This window comes from Pocillopora damicornis, chromosome 7 (genome assembly GCF_964200805.1).
Source record: "Pocillopora damicornis chromosome 7, jaPocDami1.2, whole genome shotgun sequence".
Classification (NCBI taxonomy): Eukaryota; Metazoa; Cnidaria; class Anthozoa; order Scleractinia; family Pocilloporidae; genus Pocillopora; species Pocillopora damicornis.
Window position 1 is genome coordinate 8,787,695 of NC_142676.1, and position 17,533 is coordinate 8,805,227.

The window sequence follows — 17,533 nt, forward strand, 5'->3', positions numbered from 1 at the left end:
TTCACTTTGAAATTTTACACTTCTTGTAATTTTTATGAGCGCGTGAAGTCGAAATCATATCGTTAAATACTTTTGGCACCAAAGTTGTAAATCTATAGCATCGTTTTAGGATTTTTAGCTTAGAGTATGAGACATATCACCTCAGCTTAAGGAGCCACGGATCAGGTGCTGTCAAATAAGGATGTTTTCTTTACTTGAAACAAAGCTGTGACAGTTTGTCAGACTGGGAAAAACTCTCAAGACGTGAGAGTCAATCAAAAGGGCAACAACAATGAAAGAAGAACATGGACTGCAGGTGAAAATATTGAAAATATTCAAGATGAGTATACCTTGTGGTAGCTGTTTCTTTGCTTATCTCAAAACGGAAAAATTATCCTCTTTGAAGGGCCATTTATGATTGAATAAAAGCACTAGAAATATTAAAAAAATGGTGGAAAATATCCTCATTAAAACACTAAATATAGTTCCCAGCACTTAACGCATCTGAGAATCAGTTATTGTTAGCGTTTGTGTGCGTCATCGTTCTGTTGTTTCTCTTAATGGTATCAAGTTAAAGACCGGAATATCTTTTGTTCCTAAATCGTCATAGACTTGAACGACAAGAGGAATAATCTTTGGTTTCGCTTCATTAACGACAAATATGGAAAAATTATTCTGGAAAAATGACATGCCATGTAAAGAGGGGGAAGTTACTCGTGATGGCTGTTTTAAAACACCCAGCAGGTTATCAACTTAAGGTGCTTGATAAAAGCAGATAAAGTGATCGATTTCATCAGTCTCCTTATAACAAATTTTTTTCACTGTTTGCTTCCTTTCTTGGAATTAACTGAGTCTTTTGTTTCTTTTTCGGGTGGAAAGAGAGCAAAGAACTCAAAAAATGTAAAAGTAGAAGGTTTTTTTTTTATTATTTTTTTCTTTCATCTTTTCTGCATTTAGCTTGTCTGTTCGGGATAATTTTTCTCGTCGGCCTATCTGTATCATTTTAGAACGGCTTCTGACGCGCCTTTAATTTTATAATACAGGCAACAATTTAAGAAAGTCGAGATATTAAAAAAATTAAAGAAATTCATGATAAAAAGGTAAAGCTGAGAATAAAAATACACAGCCCACAAAAAGGTTCTCAGCCAAAAAAAACCGCAAAATGAACTTCAAGATTTTTTTTATTCCTTATTTCTTGTTTACTATTGAATGCTAGTACAGACTTATAATCATATCATCTATTATGGTCGTGAGATAAGAGTGAGCTTGTACGGTGTTTTCTTTGTTCAAGAGGCAATTCTATGCTCTTCCAGTTAAAACTGTCCTTGTAATCGGTTTTCTTCTACTGACGGCATATCGTCCTCCGCAAAGCTTGTCTCATACATCTATCCACAAATCGTAAAAAGGAAACGAAATGAGAAGGATAGTCATAAATGACAATTACGAGGAAACATAATCGTAACCTGCCCAAAGTAATGTTTTCATGCGTTAAATTGCCCACCCTCTGGTAGAGGCACTAAATCTAAGAATTTTTTATCGCATTTGGAAAGATTTTAGAATTTTTCTATATTTTTCGTAAGAGATATAAAAACGTACTATTTCTTGGGGGGCTTGAGTTTACCGGTACGTCTCAGGATAATGATTCTCCCTTCGCTTAAATTTCTAATGTAAGGAAATACATCCACCTTGACAACTAAAAACTATCGACTACACATCGATTGGCATTAAGAAGAAAGAAAAATCACAATTTCGAAACATTTCTGTTTACTTTTGGAGGCATTGCTTGAAATATATCTTGTCTTTTTCCAAGGACATTTTTTTTTATTTTGAACCAGATGTTACCTTCAGCATTTCCTCTCTCCGTTGAGAGTTCTGTAAGGGACGAATTTCATTCTTCTCTATCCATGAATCCCTCTTTCCACTCGATCGTCTTCGTCCTATTCTTATATTAAGAGCTTCTACTCCTTCTTCAAGGTAAGAACTTACAATTACACAAATCCCCACTATAAGCAAAACTCTTTGCCAATCCATTGTGTCCCTTCTGCAAGAGCGAACGTGCAAAGATGAACCGATCAGTGATTCTGTGCGCTTTTGTGCTTTAGTTATCAGCTTTTATTTCCAATTACAAATGCAGCCAACAGAGCCTCCGTATTTGTTTTGGATAATGAAGGCATATGAATAAATGTGCTATAATAAAAGCTATTTCTTCCTGCGAACAGCTGTCCACTGTCACGAAGATGCTGGGTCAAGATAGAATGAATTGAATTCTTATTGAAATCTAAAAATGGACATCAAAGTTCCGTGTTCACGAGGCCTACGTAAAATCAACATATTTCACCGCAAATAAAGGGGAAAGCGTTATGAAATTCAAAGAATATTACAAGTAGAAAAATGATGATTGAAAACTGTCATATTACTTTTCAGATTGATTATCACTTATTCATCAAAGCTTCAATGACTTACAACGTTTTAGATTTTGTAATCGTTCAAACGGAATCTGAACTTTTTTCGTTGCGTTTAATTCATTTTCTTTCACGACAGCTATTTCTCTGAGAAGCCTTTTGATACTTTCTGCCATGATACTTACCTACGGCAGTTACTCCAACACAGTTTTACAGTTAAAAACAAGCCGGCTGTAACGAACTATATACCAATTTGACCTTATCCATTGGGTCTACGCGCTAGTTAAGACGGAAACATCGTTATCTCTCTTTCGATGCAAAGGGTTTGACCTCCATCAACATCCTGTTGCTATAGAATTCGAACTGAAAATTAACTTCCTTAGAGGAAAGCGGGGCGTTTGTACTCATATACCGCTCAATTCAATTACGATCCCCCACTGGCGCCATTTCTGAGCGGCAAGGCTTCCCACGGCTACAATCTCCTAACATGTATACACCTATTAAGCAAAACGGCAATTAAGTGATGAATAATCGGTATATTCTCTTACCAATGCAATAAAATAAAGTAGATCGTTGTGTTACTGAATCCTTTAATTTAAAGAGACAGACGTACTCCATAACAATTACTTTTGACAAATTATCAAGATGATGTGCCTTCATGAAATATTACTGACATATTAACTGCTATAGAATAATTATATTTCCCTGTCAACGAACGAAATTTTCGAATAATTTGCGCTATGGATCTATTAAAACGAAATTAACCTTGTGGCATGCAATTAAAAATCCCTCAGATCTCAAACTTCTCGAGATCATCAGGTCTGCTTTGTTTTCAAGTGTTTCATCTCATCTAGTATTGAAACTCCCGAACGTTAGGTAAAAGATCTCAACAGTAAAATTCAATATTTGTATCACAGCAAAGGAAAGAAATAATAAGGAGGAGAAAAATGTTGTATACCGACTCCGAAGAGATGTGCTATCTCCTTAATTTGTACTCTAAATGAAATAATATTTCCACTCTCCACAATTCATTGTTCAAAAAAATTCTATTAAGGTTTTCGTAAAACAAATGAAAAAAAGCCTAATGGGAATCACGATAAGCCGTGAAATAAACTGTAAGGTTAGAATCCAATAATTCTCGCACGGCCGTTTTCTAGGAGCTATCAGGGACGGACGTAAGCAGTCGGAATAGCAACGCTGAGGAAGACGTCGCTTAAGTACTCCTAAGTTAGAGCTTTGGCGATTGACGGTGGGTGTGTTTATCGTCTCTTACGGCGTCACACCTGAACTTCAGCATAACGTAAGTGAGCAGAAGTGAATTCCAAATGTGAACTTAAGTAATTTGCCATCGGGGTTTCCGTTATCAGACCACGCAAATTTTGGCGATTTGTCATCGTTCTGCCCATTAAATGTTTTCTTTTGCCATGTCCTCGCTGCCGTCGCCTACGTGGTTCGCCGGAGGTTCATATTTCTTAAAAAATTAATTCGAAAGTGACTTGAAAGCAACGTTTACTCACCATATTTTGCTATTACCTGTCTTATTTTTTTTACCATCTTTGTACTTAATGACTATATTGAATGAAAGGGACTTCTTCGAATTATCTCTTCAAGGAAGCTATTTTCACTGTTGTTCGGAAGACGGTAAGCACGTAAAGATCAAAATAAAACTTGGTTTTGATATTTCTTGATTTCATAGAAGTGCGCAAAAGCTAATGACTTAACACGGCTTCACCCTGGTGTAAAGCAAAATCTTAGGAAAAGAAATGCCACATTAACACCTCTGCTAAGCCATAAAAGAGATTTTTTTCAACCTTGGGTTAGCTTAGTCGTGTTTTTACCAACCAGCGCATTTTTATGATTTCTTTCTTCTGAATTTGTAATAATTGCATCATTTTCACCTGGTATCAAGTCCTATCAATTGTAACAGCGAACAATTTGAGCCTTCCCTTCCCTCCTACCAGCTTAGCTCAACTTTGAGAGGCGTCAGTCAAACCGGTATCTACGAAGAAAGCGTAGTTAAACCTCGCTCTAAATTCCTTTATAAGGGCTACCTAGATGTAATTGCACTGATTGGATATTACCTATACGGGTAAAAGATTTAAATTCATGAGAAGAATGACAAATCAAGACACGCGTTCCGTCAAGAACTGACATACACATTAGAGTATTAGCATGCAAGGACCTAGAGTAGTTACGTTTGGAAATACACCGTTCAAGCGTTTGCGCATGTGCAAACGTCGAAACCACTAGGTAGCGTTACTTCAGGTTGTCAGAACAAAGTTGTCTTACACCAGTTATAAACAACCAAATAAGCGAGTGAATCACGGTATTTTAAAACGTATAACTCTCTTGATAAAGCATAAAAAAGAATGGTAAATCAACGAGATACCCGTAGTTGAATAAGCTTCGTGTTCGAGAAGTCTCGAGTTTTCCCTTTCACTACTTTTGTTTCCACTATCACGAACATTTCAATTTCCTTTCGCTTAGTTTGCATCACAGCTGTTGTTCCTTATGTGTTCCTTATGTTTTTCTTAGAAATTTAGCGCGAGAAATTGATATGCAGGCGCCCAAAATGAATCCCCCTTGCGCATGTCCTACGTTTGACCGCTTCGTTGGTTTGGTTTGCATGTGTAATGAGCCAGCGATCTTACCCCCTGACATAGTGCGCTCGGTCTCGGTCGCCATGTTCGTTTGAGTAAGATTTAGCTCATTAAAGCCCACACAGCTGTTGAGCTGTTGTCAAATGCTTACTCGGGGGGGGGAGGGGGGGAAGGAAAGGAAAGGAAACAGGATAGATCCAGCCCCCTCCCCTAGCTCCCCCAGTCCCGGTACCCCAGTAAAAAACATTCCTTGCTCCCTTCCTCCCACAGCTTTATTTCAAAGGAAAATTTTTTTTAGATGCGTAAAAACTCGGAGAGACGACGGTTTAATAAAACCAGTGATTATTTATCGCCTGAGGAGGAGGGGGTGGGGTGGGGTGGGGTGGGGTTGTTGTCAGAAGATTGTAGGGGATCACATGGTTTTCGGGGAGAATTGAGGTTGTCCCTGACAGAGTATAAAAGGGGGGGAGGACTATATATTATTGCCTGCTGGTAAGGGGGTGGGGTGGGATTAGAATACTACAGAGCCTTAGGGGAGGATCAGATAAATTTTTTTGCGACAAAACCCAAATTCTCCGACCCCCCCCCCCTCCCCTTCCGCCCCCCACCCCTTCTCCGGCTTTAGATAAGACCGGTCCCTGGGTGGGAAGAGATGATAACAGGCTCAAAGCCTTATTTCAAATTAAAGATCAAAGGAAATATTGTCCAGCTTATATTCCTAAAAGCCGAATTCCAAATTATTTGAAAAGACAAAGACGCAATAAAAAACTTCCCGATCCCGTAAATAGCTGGATTTTCGACAAATGAGTTTTAGTGCCTATTTTTGTATCAGCAACACTAACAGACATTTTCCCTTCCTTTTTATTAACACGTAACGTGTAAACCATTCCTTACACACCCCTCCCCCACTATTTCCTAAAGGAAAAGATGTTTTCTTTCTAAAAGTTGCTTCGCTAGCAACAAGTTCGCATCTGAATCGTCTAATATTCTTTTCGAGAAAATTTCTAAAGCGTTTAAAAGTTTCGCTTGGACATCTTCATGGGTTAGCGTTCACTACTTTCGATTAAGAGTCCCTTCGATAAGATCGCAAGTTAAGTAAGAGAAAAATTTGCATATTTAAAAACAGTGGAACGGATGAGAGATTGTGGGTATTTTGTTTAATCAAAGTGGGAAATAACATTTTCTGTAGCAGAAAGTCATCTGAGATAAAATCAGAAAAAATAGGCGTGTCAATTCATCATTTTCAAGAGAGCAGCTGACTGTCAAACTTGATTCATGCCGTCGGCGATAAAGGCCCAACATGTAAAGGAAGATAATCAGAGCAACGCTTAATATAATTTTTTGGCCATTAGAATTGTACATTTTGTGTTGGTAACAACTAATTGCCTTGGCTCAAGGTTGCCTATGTCACTTTAAACACATTCAACTTAATTTTATGACTATTCTCCTCACGTTTTTTCCAAGTAATGTACTGATATAGCGACAAAGAACTTACAAGCTAGTTACTTCTGAGAAAATAGTAACTAACACGCTATTCATAAAAGTAAAAAATTTTTCTGCTAAGGCTGGTTATAATGGAATAAAAATCAGCAATAGAACCCTGAAAACTGAATTTTACAATGGCTTCAAGTAATCGGTTACTTATCATTAACCAGTGCAACTTCTATGAAGAAAACACAATTCGAACCGCGTTTGACAAAACAGTGCCAACACGTGTATTATCATTGGTGTGAAGGAAAATAACAAACAAACAAAACAAAAAACGAGAAAAAAAGCACGTGGAATAAGAGATTAAAAACTTGAAAGAAAAGTTAAGTATGATTTTGGTAAGTAGTATCAGTGAAGCGAAAGATGTGTGATTTCAACGAAGTTTTCAAACTGATACTTGCCTAGACCCTAATATGGACCTAAAAATTTTTAAAGCTTTTAAAGAGCAAATGATTAATGTTTAATGATTTAATGTTTAACGTTCTACAGTTAATCTGTCGCCAAGTTTAAAAAGTTTCCTGCTTTAGGATGTGCTTAATGTGTAAAGAGATTATTTTAGCTTTTAGTCCTAATAAAATCGATTTTAAGAATTTGAGTGTAAAATTATCGTTCGTTATTGAATAAAAGCTATACCTTTTTTTGCACGTATGATATCCAGCATATTGTGTCAAGGGTAACGAAATGGATTTTAAAGCTAAGAAATTAATTGCTTCCAAACCCTCTTCAGTCCCTCATTTCCCGATTTGTCTCTTTGAGGTTTCAAAGTACTGACTAACTTATTATAGGATATATAAGTTTTTTTTCCACTATCAGTGTTTCAGCTATAATCCTGTCGTTCTGATTCACATCGTGGTAAAAAAAATTAGTGTACCCGGGTCATTGGATTGTGGGAAAGTATTGGAAAGCAATTTTTCTCTTTCTGCCTTTTAAGACTTAAGATGAATTATAAGTTTGTGAGCGAAAGCTATTGATAAATTAGTCATATTACCACCCACAGATATCTCGATATACGCTTTTTTTGTGTTCTGTTTTCATAGCTAAAAGAGAATAGCTTTTGGGTATTTTTTCAGTCATTTGATAACCCGTTGACGAACGAGCTGGCTAAGAGCGGATTTAAATGTCCTTCCTTTTCTGATTTACCTGAAGATTAATGATGCACTGTTGGTAACACATATATCTTTCAAACATATGACAATAAACGACATTGTAAAGGAAAGGTTAAATAATTCCGAAGTCGAAATTGTGCTTGCCGCCAAAAGTCTAATTCGATATTTTTTACTTAGCTTAATACTGCTTTTTCCAGTAATTAAAAACACATTAGAAACCTTACATGTTAAGTCTTCAATAAAAGCTTTGTTTCTGCTAAAATTGTGGACTATTAACGCAGCTAATTATGATGAGAGCCCGTTCATGATGCAGGTATATAAAGCGTGTTTGCAGATATTTTTGTAAAGTACACAAGCCCTACAGAAAACCTGACACGACTTCGCGCGGATCATTTCAGCCATGAAAAAGTTCTCCTGTTCTTTGGTTCTGTTGTGCATTGCTGTCTCATTCTTGCTGTTGACTTGTAATCCGGAAGTGGAAGGTGCGGCACCCATGGGTCCAGGCTCCATAAACGTGGCCAAAAGATCCAGATCGGAGGTAAAATTCCCCTTTTTTCTGACCCCAAATCTGCTTTTGATTTGTTGAACACCGGTAATCAGGAGTTTAAGTGAAAGCAAGTTACCGGCTGTCTACCGCTGCCCAGAAGACCTCATGCCGCCCCACCGTCTGTTTAGCCTGGGTTTCGCCTTACGACCCCTTAACGGGTATTGCCGCCTATCATACCATCAGTAGGCGCTTATGGAAAATGTTATTGCAACCCCTGTTTTGTAACTGCACTTGTAGAGAATGATCAGAGGTGTCTAGCGTTGAGTTAGTGGCCATTGACACGAATTCGATGGCAACAAAACTTGCCAGTTTTTTCTCCACTCACCCACTCGGTTTTTATTTACTTAGCTTTTGCCCAAACTTTCTTTTTTCCTATGCCAATGTAAACACTCGATGTTGAAATTATAGCTCAGCTTCACTGGTGGCGTTTAATCTGATTAGATGCAAAAACAGCTACCTTAAATCATCTAGTATTTCGAATCAGTCACATAGCATTTTGTTTTGACGGGTGCCATAAACCTGGCTAAATGCCCTCGCCATTTAGATCGATTTTAAACTCCACAAGAAGCCAAAAAAAATCGCTGTTTTTCAAGAACCCTCTCAAGTAATGAAAACAAAAGGCGACTTATTCCGTAAATGCAACCCAATTGAACTCATACTATACACTTTTATTTTCAGTTTTTTCATTCTCGAAGGAGCATCTGTGAGGCAGCACGTGCTCTGAATTGCCTGAGAGATGACTAACACTAACAACAGATGGAAACACGAAGCATAAAGTAACCTGGTCTAAATTGTCAATAAAGTAAATGACTGTTTAATGAGCTCCTCATTCTGATGTTTTTATCCTTGGCCTTACTACCTGTCGCTTTTCACAGCAGTTTTGGAAAAGGTTTATGAAACAGTACACCTAAGCTAACATTACGAACCCTCAACAGTGCACCCGCGCTAGCTTGTCGTACCTTCAACCCTGTTTAACTCTATCAAAAAAAAAAGACAGAATTGGCACGGTTTGCTTGACAACGTCTTAATTCCATGAGCCATCAAGTCAGGCTTCGTCTCAAAGCCAAGAAACAATTACGCTTTTTGCCGCAATTCTGAGGTGATTTTTTAGCTGTCTTCAAAGGTGTCCTTCCAAGATCGTTCTAAATGATAATATTTTGCTTAGAATTTTAAATTTTCAGTTTTGACATATTTCAAAAAGAAAATTCACCCAGGAAAGGACACGCCATATTTTTCATTATCTTTCCCATGGTAATTGGGTATGAAGAAACAGCCGCGAAAAAAAAATTATATATATATATATGTATATATCATTGGACGTTTTGGTGTATAGCATCTCTGAGTATTTTTACGCGGTGTTCCGTATTATGACGAGCCCGCAGAGTGAACCAAAATATAAAAAAAACGAGTAACTGCTTTTTATTGTTTTTTTAGAGGGCACGGTAACGAATCCTGCAATCTGATTGGTTCTTTACCCAGTCAGTATTTTCCTATCTCTGCCCACGGGCCACGGTAACGCTTTCGTGAGTCGCCGTGTACATCTCAACTTTCGTTGCCATTTTTCATAAATATACCTCGTTTTGCCCGCTGGGCAGTATTTTTAAGCAAACACATCGGTCACTACCTCAAGCCGACTTATGAATCCTCTCTTTCTCTTTCTCAAATCAATTTAGTTGACAAAAAATATTGGTTTCAGAATGAATTTGTATAGGCAATGGTGTCATTACGTCGGTTGACAAGCGGCCTAAAAACCGTCTGCAATTGATTTTAATCATTCACAAAAAGTACTTAGAAAGTTAAAACGTGAGGTATTTGGTTACAAGTAAACTGAACAATGGAACTTTCATTCATTTAATGTCTGAATTTTCTCAAACAATTTGTTCGTAGTAAAAGAGCGAGCGAAGTTTTAATTTCAGTTCGACAATAAATATACGCTCTCGGTGAGTCTTTCAAAGTCCGTTCAATTTGGACATTTGGACCATAAATTGCACAACAGAAACTGAAGGAATTTATTGAGAAAAGGCCGCATTAAATCCCCTTGTGTCTCGTTGGAGTGTGCCGTTCGAATTCAGTTTTTGTGGAGGAAAGACCAGATTTACACACGCCGTTGCAGCAAACAAACGAGCAAACTCTCACAACTTCAAAATAAAAAATTTGAATTTACTCACAATTACTTTCCTCGCCGTTTACTTAATGAACAGAGGTAAATCTTCGTACATGAATGAATCGTCGATGAGAGTGAATAATACTTTCCGTTATATCATTGATTGTTTTTGAAGAAAACATTGTCGTGACAGTCCTTGCCAAACTAGTTCCATTGTTTTTCAAATCTTCTTGCGCTTTTTTTTTCTTACGCGCTCTCTAATTGACAGGTGTCAGATTGTGACAGATAGTTTTAAAAATAATGTTTCCAACTTTGTTTGGAAGCCTTTTAAATCACCTTCATCGTTACGGAAATGAAAATGTTTCGCTGAGGCATCTCTCTTAAATTTGCATCACTTCTATTTTAACTACCATTTACTCACTCAAAATTGTTCAGTTTATGGAAGATCTTGCCGTATTTACGGCCATAAATCATTCGGGCTCTTTCGGAAAGAATTTCGTCAAGTTTAAAAACAATAAATATGTTATTTACCGGCTAAGGGTCGGTCCGTATGGTGAAAAACTGTGACCTCGGTCTTGAAAATGCTGCCCTCGGCCTAAGGCCTCGGGCAGTATTTTCAAGACCTCGGTCACAGTTTTTCACCATACGAACCTCCCAGCCGGCAAATAACATATATGTCTTATACACATATCGTATAAGATGGGAAAAGCGGAGCAGGCGGGGAGGCTTGGCACACACAGCCGATTTGGATAAAAAAGGTGCTATATTACATTGGCTTAAGTGCTTTAAATGCAACGCCTCTGCCACAATTAAAGTGCGGAAGAATGTACTTGTTTGTTGTGGCCTAAAACCAAGGACTTCAGGGAAGTCAAAGTCCATTGACGCCATTCCCAAACAACTTGGTCACTAGTAGTTTGAAACCATTTTACCCGCAGAAGTAGTAATTCAATACTTTTATTTTTCTTGTTTCTTATTCCCATTAGTTTGTAGAATTCACTCTTGCAGTCAGAATGAAAACGTATTTTAAAATTCTACTTCATATTTGGCTGTTTGTTAAAGTTGGTGATGGATTAGTGCTCATATTAACTTGATCTGTACGAAAGGTGCTCACATTGATTAAAAATATTTTGACATTAAATTGTTTAAATCGTTGTATGTATACATTATTACTGTTCTCTGCAAGTAGGATAAACCTTCCCCCAGCTGCTCTTTTCAATGAAAAACTCTTTTGATCAATTTATGCGACACGTCGGCTTTTATCTTCCTTACCACCTGAAAAACCTTTCGCGGGAAAAAAAACACGGTTTCAATTTCGCTTCAGGAGGCTAAAATCGGGTAAATTAAAGGAATAGTAATTATTTATCGGCAGAGGGAGAACTTTGGAGGTTTTTTGAGGAGGATTATATGATTTCATGGGAAATAAGGCGGGATCAATTGTTGATAGAAAATAGACAATAGAGAATTGAGTTTTCCTCAGAAAAATAATTGTTCTACATTCCTCCCCTTAATGCAGTGTATGACAAAGGTCTATTCACTCCCCTTTGTCTCCTCTCGTCTGTTCTTTAGGAACATAGCTACGCAGGTTACGGTTTTCTGATGGGGTTAGTTATTAATTCTGCATTGCTAAAATGTAGAAAACATATCTTTAATGCTTATTTTTTTTCCTTGTTCGCGTTTTGACGCGGAATATCTTGTTTGGCAATACCCAGGCAAGGTCTGTAACCTTATCAGAGAGAAGATGCATATGACAATTTTATGTTCCTTTTCGTTGTGAGTGGATGCAGTGGGAACGGCGATACGTGTGGAAGCGCTGTAACGAGACTAAAATCCTGCTGAATGCGATATTAGTCAAACGGTTTTGCAGTTAATTGTTTTTTTGACAACTTCTATCTTTAACGATATCGTTTGCGTAAGTGAGAGATCATAAACATATTGATTTACAGCAACTTGATAAACAAGCAATATGCAAGCTGCTTCATCAAACTACCAGAGACTCCCTTTTTTTCCCAGAATCGTCAGGCAAGAGGAAAGTCATAAGTCGCTCGTTTACCCTCTCCGAAAAGGAAAAAAGCCAGCAAATAATAGCTAAAAAAAGTCACACCGTTTTAAGCGCTTTTTCTGCCTTAGTTAAAATTTGAGTGACCTGATCGTTATATGTAATTCAGTAGATTGACGTATGTGAAAAATTATTGCTACTTCTTGCATTTTGAAAATATGCAAAATGACTGTTTCTGTGGCACCTTTTAAAAGATTGGTTTCTCTAAAGTCCCATCTGCATGATAAAGGGAAGTGTTAGCAACAGAAAAAAAAATGCCAGTGGCTACAATGTTTGAATCATCATAACTTGCTTCCAGAGGAAATGTTGTTAACATATTTCGAAGCAGAGAGTTTTCGAAAAAAGCTTCTAAAAGGAAGATTCGATGTTCCATTGCATCGTTCTACAAAGCTACCGGGAATTTTCTTGCGAAAGGTTTGTGGGGAAATTGAAAATGGGGAGAAGCTTAAAGACGAGTGAGAAACTAATCCATTGATCACAACTAGGTCGATGCATCTGGCCGAGGATTAAACTCATTTGATAAGTCAGAAAATTGTCGTGAAGGGATAATTTACCAAAGACAAACGTACAGGTGTTTCGATTTGAACTAATGGTTTTTCTCAACTTTTCACTTAGGCGGCTCTCATATATTTATTTAAAACCTGATATCACGCGTGGAAAAACGATCTCATGAATTTCATCGAGGGTCTCATGACAAATGGAAAACAAGCATTCCAATAACCTCATATTATAAATAAAGCCCATAGCACTTCCTCCTTAAACTTGCTCCAGCACCACGCTGTCTGTTTCTACAAGAAAAGCAACAAGGAGATGGAAGCAAAAGCGGCACTGAACATGTTGTTCCTGTTCTCAATTCTTCTGATGCAAGGATCCTATGTTGAAGGAATATTTGGAACTTCGTGTATTAGAGGAAGAGACACCAGGCCGGTAAATAACCTTATTTGTTTCCTTAGAAGCCATAATGATTGTGATTCTTCCCAAATTACACCAGTCTGTGGAAACTGAGAACTAGAAAAAAAGAGACTAAACAAAGCATTATCCATGATTATCAATTGCATAGGAAATTGGCAGGCTTTTGAGCATGGCAAGGTATTTCTAATTCGTAGAAAGACTCTTCAACAGCTACGTTGGTAATTAAGTTTTTCTTCCTTTGTAGGCGTGCAACCCCGCAAGTAGCATGAAAAGGCATGCACGACGAATCTGTTCGACTGCTCGAGGGCTGGATTGTGATCAGATCCTACGGGACGACTACTCAGGTCATGAGAGCCAGGAACAAGGGAATTTCTAAGAAATAATGCGTGAAAAGTTTAATCAAATCAAACGTCGTTAAGATCATTTAAAATCTAAAAGTAAAGCAAACACAGGAAAATGAAACTTATGTCTGATATTTTGTATGTTTTTCTCCTTGGTCCAATTTCATTTATTATTAATAATCAGAGAAATTAATGCTGTAATAAACGGCGTTCCAAATTATTGCTGTCGATATCACACGGCGTTCCAGTAACTGCCCGCGAACAAATGCGTCATAACGAATAAAAAATGGTGTTTGCAACGCGCCTTACTTACTTTCCCATTCATATTTAAAGTGATAAGAAAATACTCTCTGACGAAAAATACGTTGTTAAAAAGAAGTACTCCGCGCAGTAAAGGTGAAGTCAGGCAAAATATACGCTGTAAAGGAGAAGTTCGCCATGCAGTAAAGGAGAAACTGCATAGCTTAACCCTTCCCGTTTCTTTTTCTGTCGCCCCAGTTAACATTTTAATCCACCACAAATAGAGATCATTTTGACATGACGCCACAGCGGCCTCGTTTTTTAGAACCGAACGCAGCAGAAAGTGTTCAATTCAGTCCTGTGGGATCTGAGCTATTTTCTCAAGCAGAACAGTGTCCTTTGTTCCAATAAATTTAGATAGGGGCAAACAGGAAGCCGTTATGGACTCTTGGTGCAGACCAAGTGATTTTACTCTGTCTCATTATTGACGATCTCTTGACTGAGCCAGACTTCAAGCGCTGTTTCTCGACTTGAACATTATGAGAAAGTAAGGGTATGCCCTTGGCCTTGTGCAAATTGGGTTCCCCTACTCTTCCCCCGCCTCCCACAACGTTTATATGGTCTGTCGCCTTTGTTAAATCTTAATGTGAGACAGCTTTCTCAAGAACAATTTTTTTAGGGGATTGAGCATTGTTGATGGATCAAACAAAAAGAGAACTTTATCATGGTTCAACCGTTCATCCAGGTTACTCTAAATTGGCCAACACTTCCCTGCAGTCTATTGCGGGTTTTATGATATCTCGCGGGTAACGATCCAAAGCCTGACCATTTTAGCTTTTCGACGCCATTTTGGACTGACTGAGACACATGTCCTCGATGTCATGCGCTGGATAACTGTGGAGAACCGTAATGAATGCGTTTTAGAAAGAGTGAAAAGTCACTAACTCGGTATCGCTCAAACGTCACTCTTTTTTAATTGTCTTAGGCTTTTCCCAAATGATTTACATCAAATATAGTTTAAAAGTTCCAAGTCTGCTGAGATCCTAAGCCTGCATCATCTTCAGGCTGGTCACGTCGAACTTTTTCGCAGTCTATGCGTCTGGCAATCGAACATATCTGTCTTCTGCCCAGCCTTTTCTTACAGTTCTGTGATTGACGAAATGAGATATGTCACATGAAAGAACACGTATATTCTCTAGAACTTAACTAAAAGATAAGAAAGAACTACCTTTTGATTCAGAAGAAGACATTTTTCAAAAGCTGGTGTAACTAGTTCGCTGCTAACCTAAGGAAGAGTGATGGTTGGTGCTTTCACAAAGCTTGATTTTAGGGACAGAGAAAAGCATTTTCTCCTAAATAACGCTAGTTTTTAACTAGAACTTGATCATGATTATGAGATAAAGCTGGTTTTGCCTAACTAATATTTCTGATAAGGCAAAATACGTACTCTACAGTTAATAAAACAGAGAAAATTTACCGGTCTGGGATCGTTTTTAGCGCAAAACATTCCAATTCCAAAGCTGTTGTCTATGAGAAGAAGAGACAACATAAGTATAGCAAACACCATTCTCTTGTGCATCGCGTCGACTTTCAAGACGTTAGCCAGGTTTATTTGTTAAGCCACGAGAACGAAGCGGGCTTTTATGACAACCAGATCAGAAAAAAATTCAACTGTATCTTTGTTATGCAACACCCGCTGTTTAAAAATTGCAATCAAGAGTCCTGCTCATTGGTAAATGTAGTAATTAACTTTTGTTTAGCACATCTTTGTAATTGGCTCATCAAAATGCCTCCATGAATTAATTTTTTTGTATTAGGCGAATTTAGACTCCTGTCACGTAAACGTCCAATTAGGCAATTTTTTTTTTTTTGGTTTCATTGTCTCAAAGGACGGTCGGAGCCACCACACAGGTGTTGTTCTCTACAATATATTGATGATTTCTGACGGTAAAGACTAGAGACTGCGTAAATATAATTACATCATGTTATGCTGGTAGCTCCTTTCCATTCAAATGCGAGGTGTTGACTGATGAAAGGCTGTCTGCAGAGGAAGACGGGAATTAGTTTGCCTGGGCAGGAGAAAACTTCTTTTAGTCCAGTGTATATTCAGGGTTTCTTTCTTGAGTCGATATAGCCTTAATCATTTTAATTTGTGTTGGCTAAAGATTAGGCCATGTGCCTAAGTTATAGCTTACATTTGAGATAGTCGTATGACGCTACATCGACGGACTTTTGAGCCTATGGAACCTCTAGAAATAACCTCGAAATGAGAGGCAAATAAACCACGTGTGAAAAATGAGACATAGGGAATAGCGAAGATGATGAAGAAGAACTTCGCACAGTAGAACTTGAAATGAAATAAGCAAACTGTTTCCAAGATGGACAAACTGTGAGGTGGCGCCTTAACGCTCGATCGTTTACCTTGCGATCGTTTACCCATAGTTAAGTTAAATTACCAAGTTTTCATTGACTGGTCAAACCTTTGGAAAGTCATAATCCCATAAAAAGGGCGATTGTTTTTGGCGAGGGAAGGAAGAGACAAATTGTCTTTAGATAGTCTTTTTTAGGAGGGCAAATCTCTATTGCTTTGTCGCGATGATTTGGGCAATATAAAAGCAAATAAAAGGAAGTTAATCTAAATGAGCAAATTTTTTTAAGGTGCAAGTTTTTTAAAAATTTTAAGTAGCCTAAATAACCTCTCTTAATTTTTCTTCCCTAATCTGACTGCATCTATGGCATCTTTTGACTCTTGATGGTAGGGTTTTTTTTATGTCTTTTTGTTTGTTTTTGACCATGCGACTCCTTTCCTAGTTCTCACTAGCCGGGTAGCCGTATGGTGCCTGCGACTTTCTGATGGATACAGGTGTATTATTCAACTTCATTTTCTGGAGCTTTTAAGCATTCTTTCCTTCAGAACGGTTAGCGTCTAATTAGCATAAAGAACGACAATGAAGCTTACGCCATGTGTAACGAGTTTCCAGCTGTTTAATTTGAAAACAGGCCGTAAAAAGAGCAGCAAATTGTCTTAGAAAATTGATAATTTGCTTTGGCACTGTGGAAGAATTTCCTAGAGTGATACATTCCATGAATGGATCACCATTTTAAAGGAATATGAAGTAAAACGCAAAGGAAAGAACGAAAAGTACCAATTAGAAATTTAGAGTAGAGAGATATTTTGAGGCTTTTAGCAGCCTTGCCAAGCAGATGTTGATGAACCGAAAATTGACAGGCGCCCACTGTGACCTCGCCTTGGTGTTTAAATTTATTCAATGGCCAATGGGAGAATCCCTGCTGATCAAATAGATGGACGGATTGATGCATGCGTGTATGGAGTAGTGGGTATATTAAACATCAATTTATCATAATCAAGCAATATATATACCAAAAGGTAAACGTGGTAAATGCTCCATTTAAGAAGATTGTAAGAGCGTTAGCGCCTACATATTTAGTTAGCCTGTTGTCTCCTTTATGGGGCGCGTGAATGCGCCTTTACGCGGGTAATTTATTCAAAATGCTCTTGCGGCTTCCGCAGTTTAAGTTTCGTCGTTTTGGCAAGAACGTTATTCAGTTCGCTTTAGCTTACTTGGAAACACCACTGCAGTATACAGTACAGTTTATACGGTTGTGAATATATGGAAGTCATATATTTGAACTGCGGTTAAAGACGTGAATGAAAGCGATCTTCGCTTCCCATTTCCAGGGCTGTAACAAATTTAAGTGCCATTTATTGGTGATTGTCTATTTAGGTTTTGTGTCTC

At 37.9% G+C, this 17,533-nt stretch overlaps 4 long non-coding RNA genes across 5 annotated transcripts; 2 read left to right on the forward strand and 2 right to left on the reverse strand.

Annotated features, from left to right (window-relative positions):
* Positions 1-1,142: 1,142 nt before the first annotated feature.
* Positions 1,143-4,382, reverse strand: LOC149042404 (uncharacterized). Of its 2 annotated transcripts, XR_016188611.1 has the most exons (4): positions 4,280-4,382; positions 2,794-2,878; positions 1,822-2,020; positions 1,143-1,364 (listed from the first exon to the last, which is right to left on the reverse strand). It is a non-coding gene; the product is annotated as an uncharacterized LOC149042404 (long non-coding RNA). The 2 variants fall into 2 exon arrangements; XR_016188610.1 differs by lacking the exon at positions 4,280-4,382 and having other exon boundaries at positions 2,567-2,852.
* Positions 4,383-7,919: 3,537 nt separating this feature from the next.
* Positions 7,920-8,943, forward strand: LOC113682686 (uncharacterized). Its single transcript, XR_003447302.2, has 2 exons — positions 7,920-8,113; positions 8,801-8,943. It is a non-coding gene; the product is annotated as an uncharacterized LOC113682686 (long non-coding RNA).
* A 4,025-nt stretch (positions 8,944-12,968) lies between these two features.
* Positions 12,969-13,669, forward strand: LOC149042405 (uncharacterized). The gene is made up of 2 exons (XR_016188612.1): positions 12,969-13,209; positions 13,439-13,669. It is a non-coding gene; the product is annotated as an uncharacterized LOC149042405 (long non-coding RNA).
* A 1,055-nt stretch (positions 13,670-14,724) lies between these two features.
* On the reverse strand, positions 14,725-15,445 carry LOC149042406 (uncharacterized). The gene is made up of 2 exons (XR_016188614.1): positions 15,253-15,445; positions 14,725-14,921 (listed from the first exon to the last, which is right to left on the reverse strand). It is a non-coding gene; the product is annotated as an uncharacterized LOC149042406 (long non-coding RNA).
* Between the last annotated feature and the right edge of the window lie 2,088 nt (positions 15,446-17,533).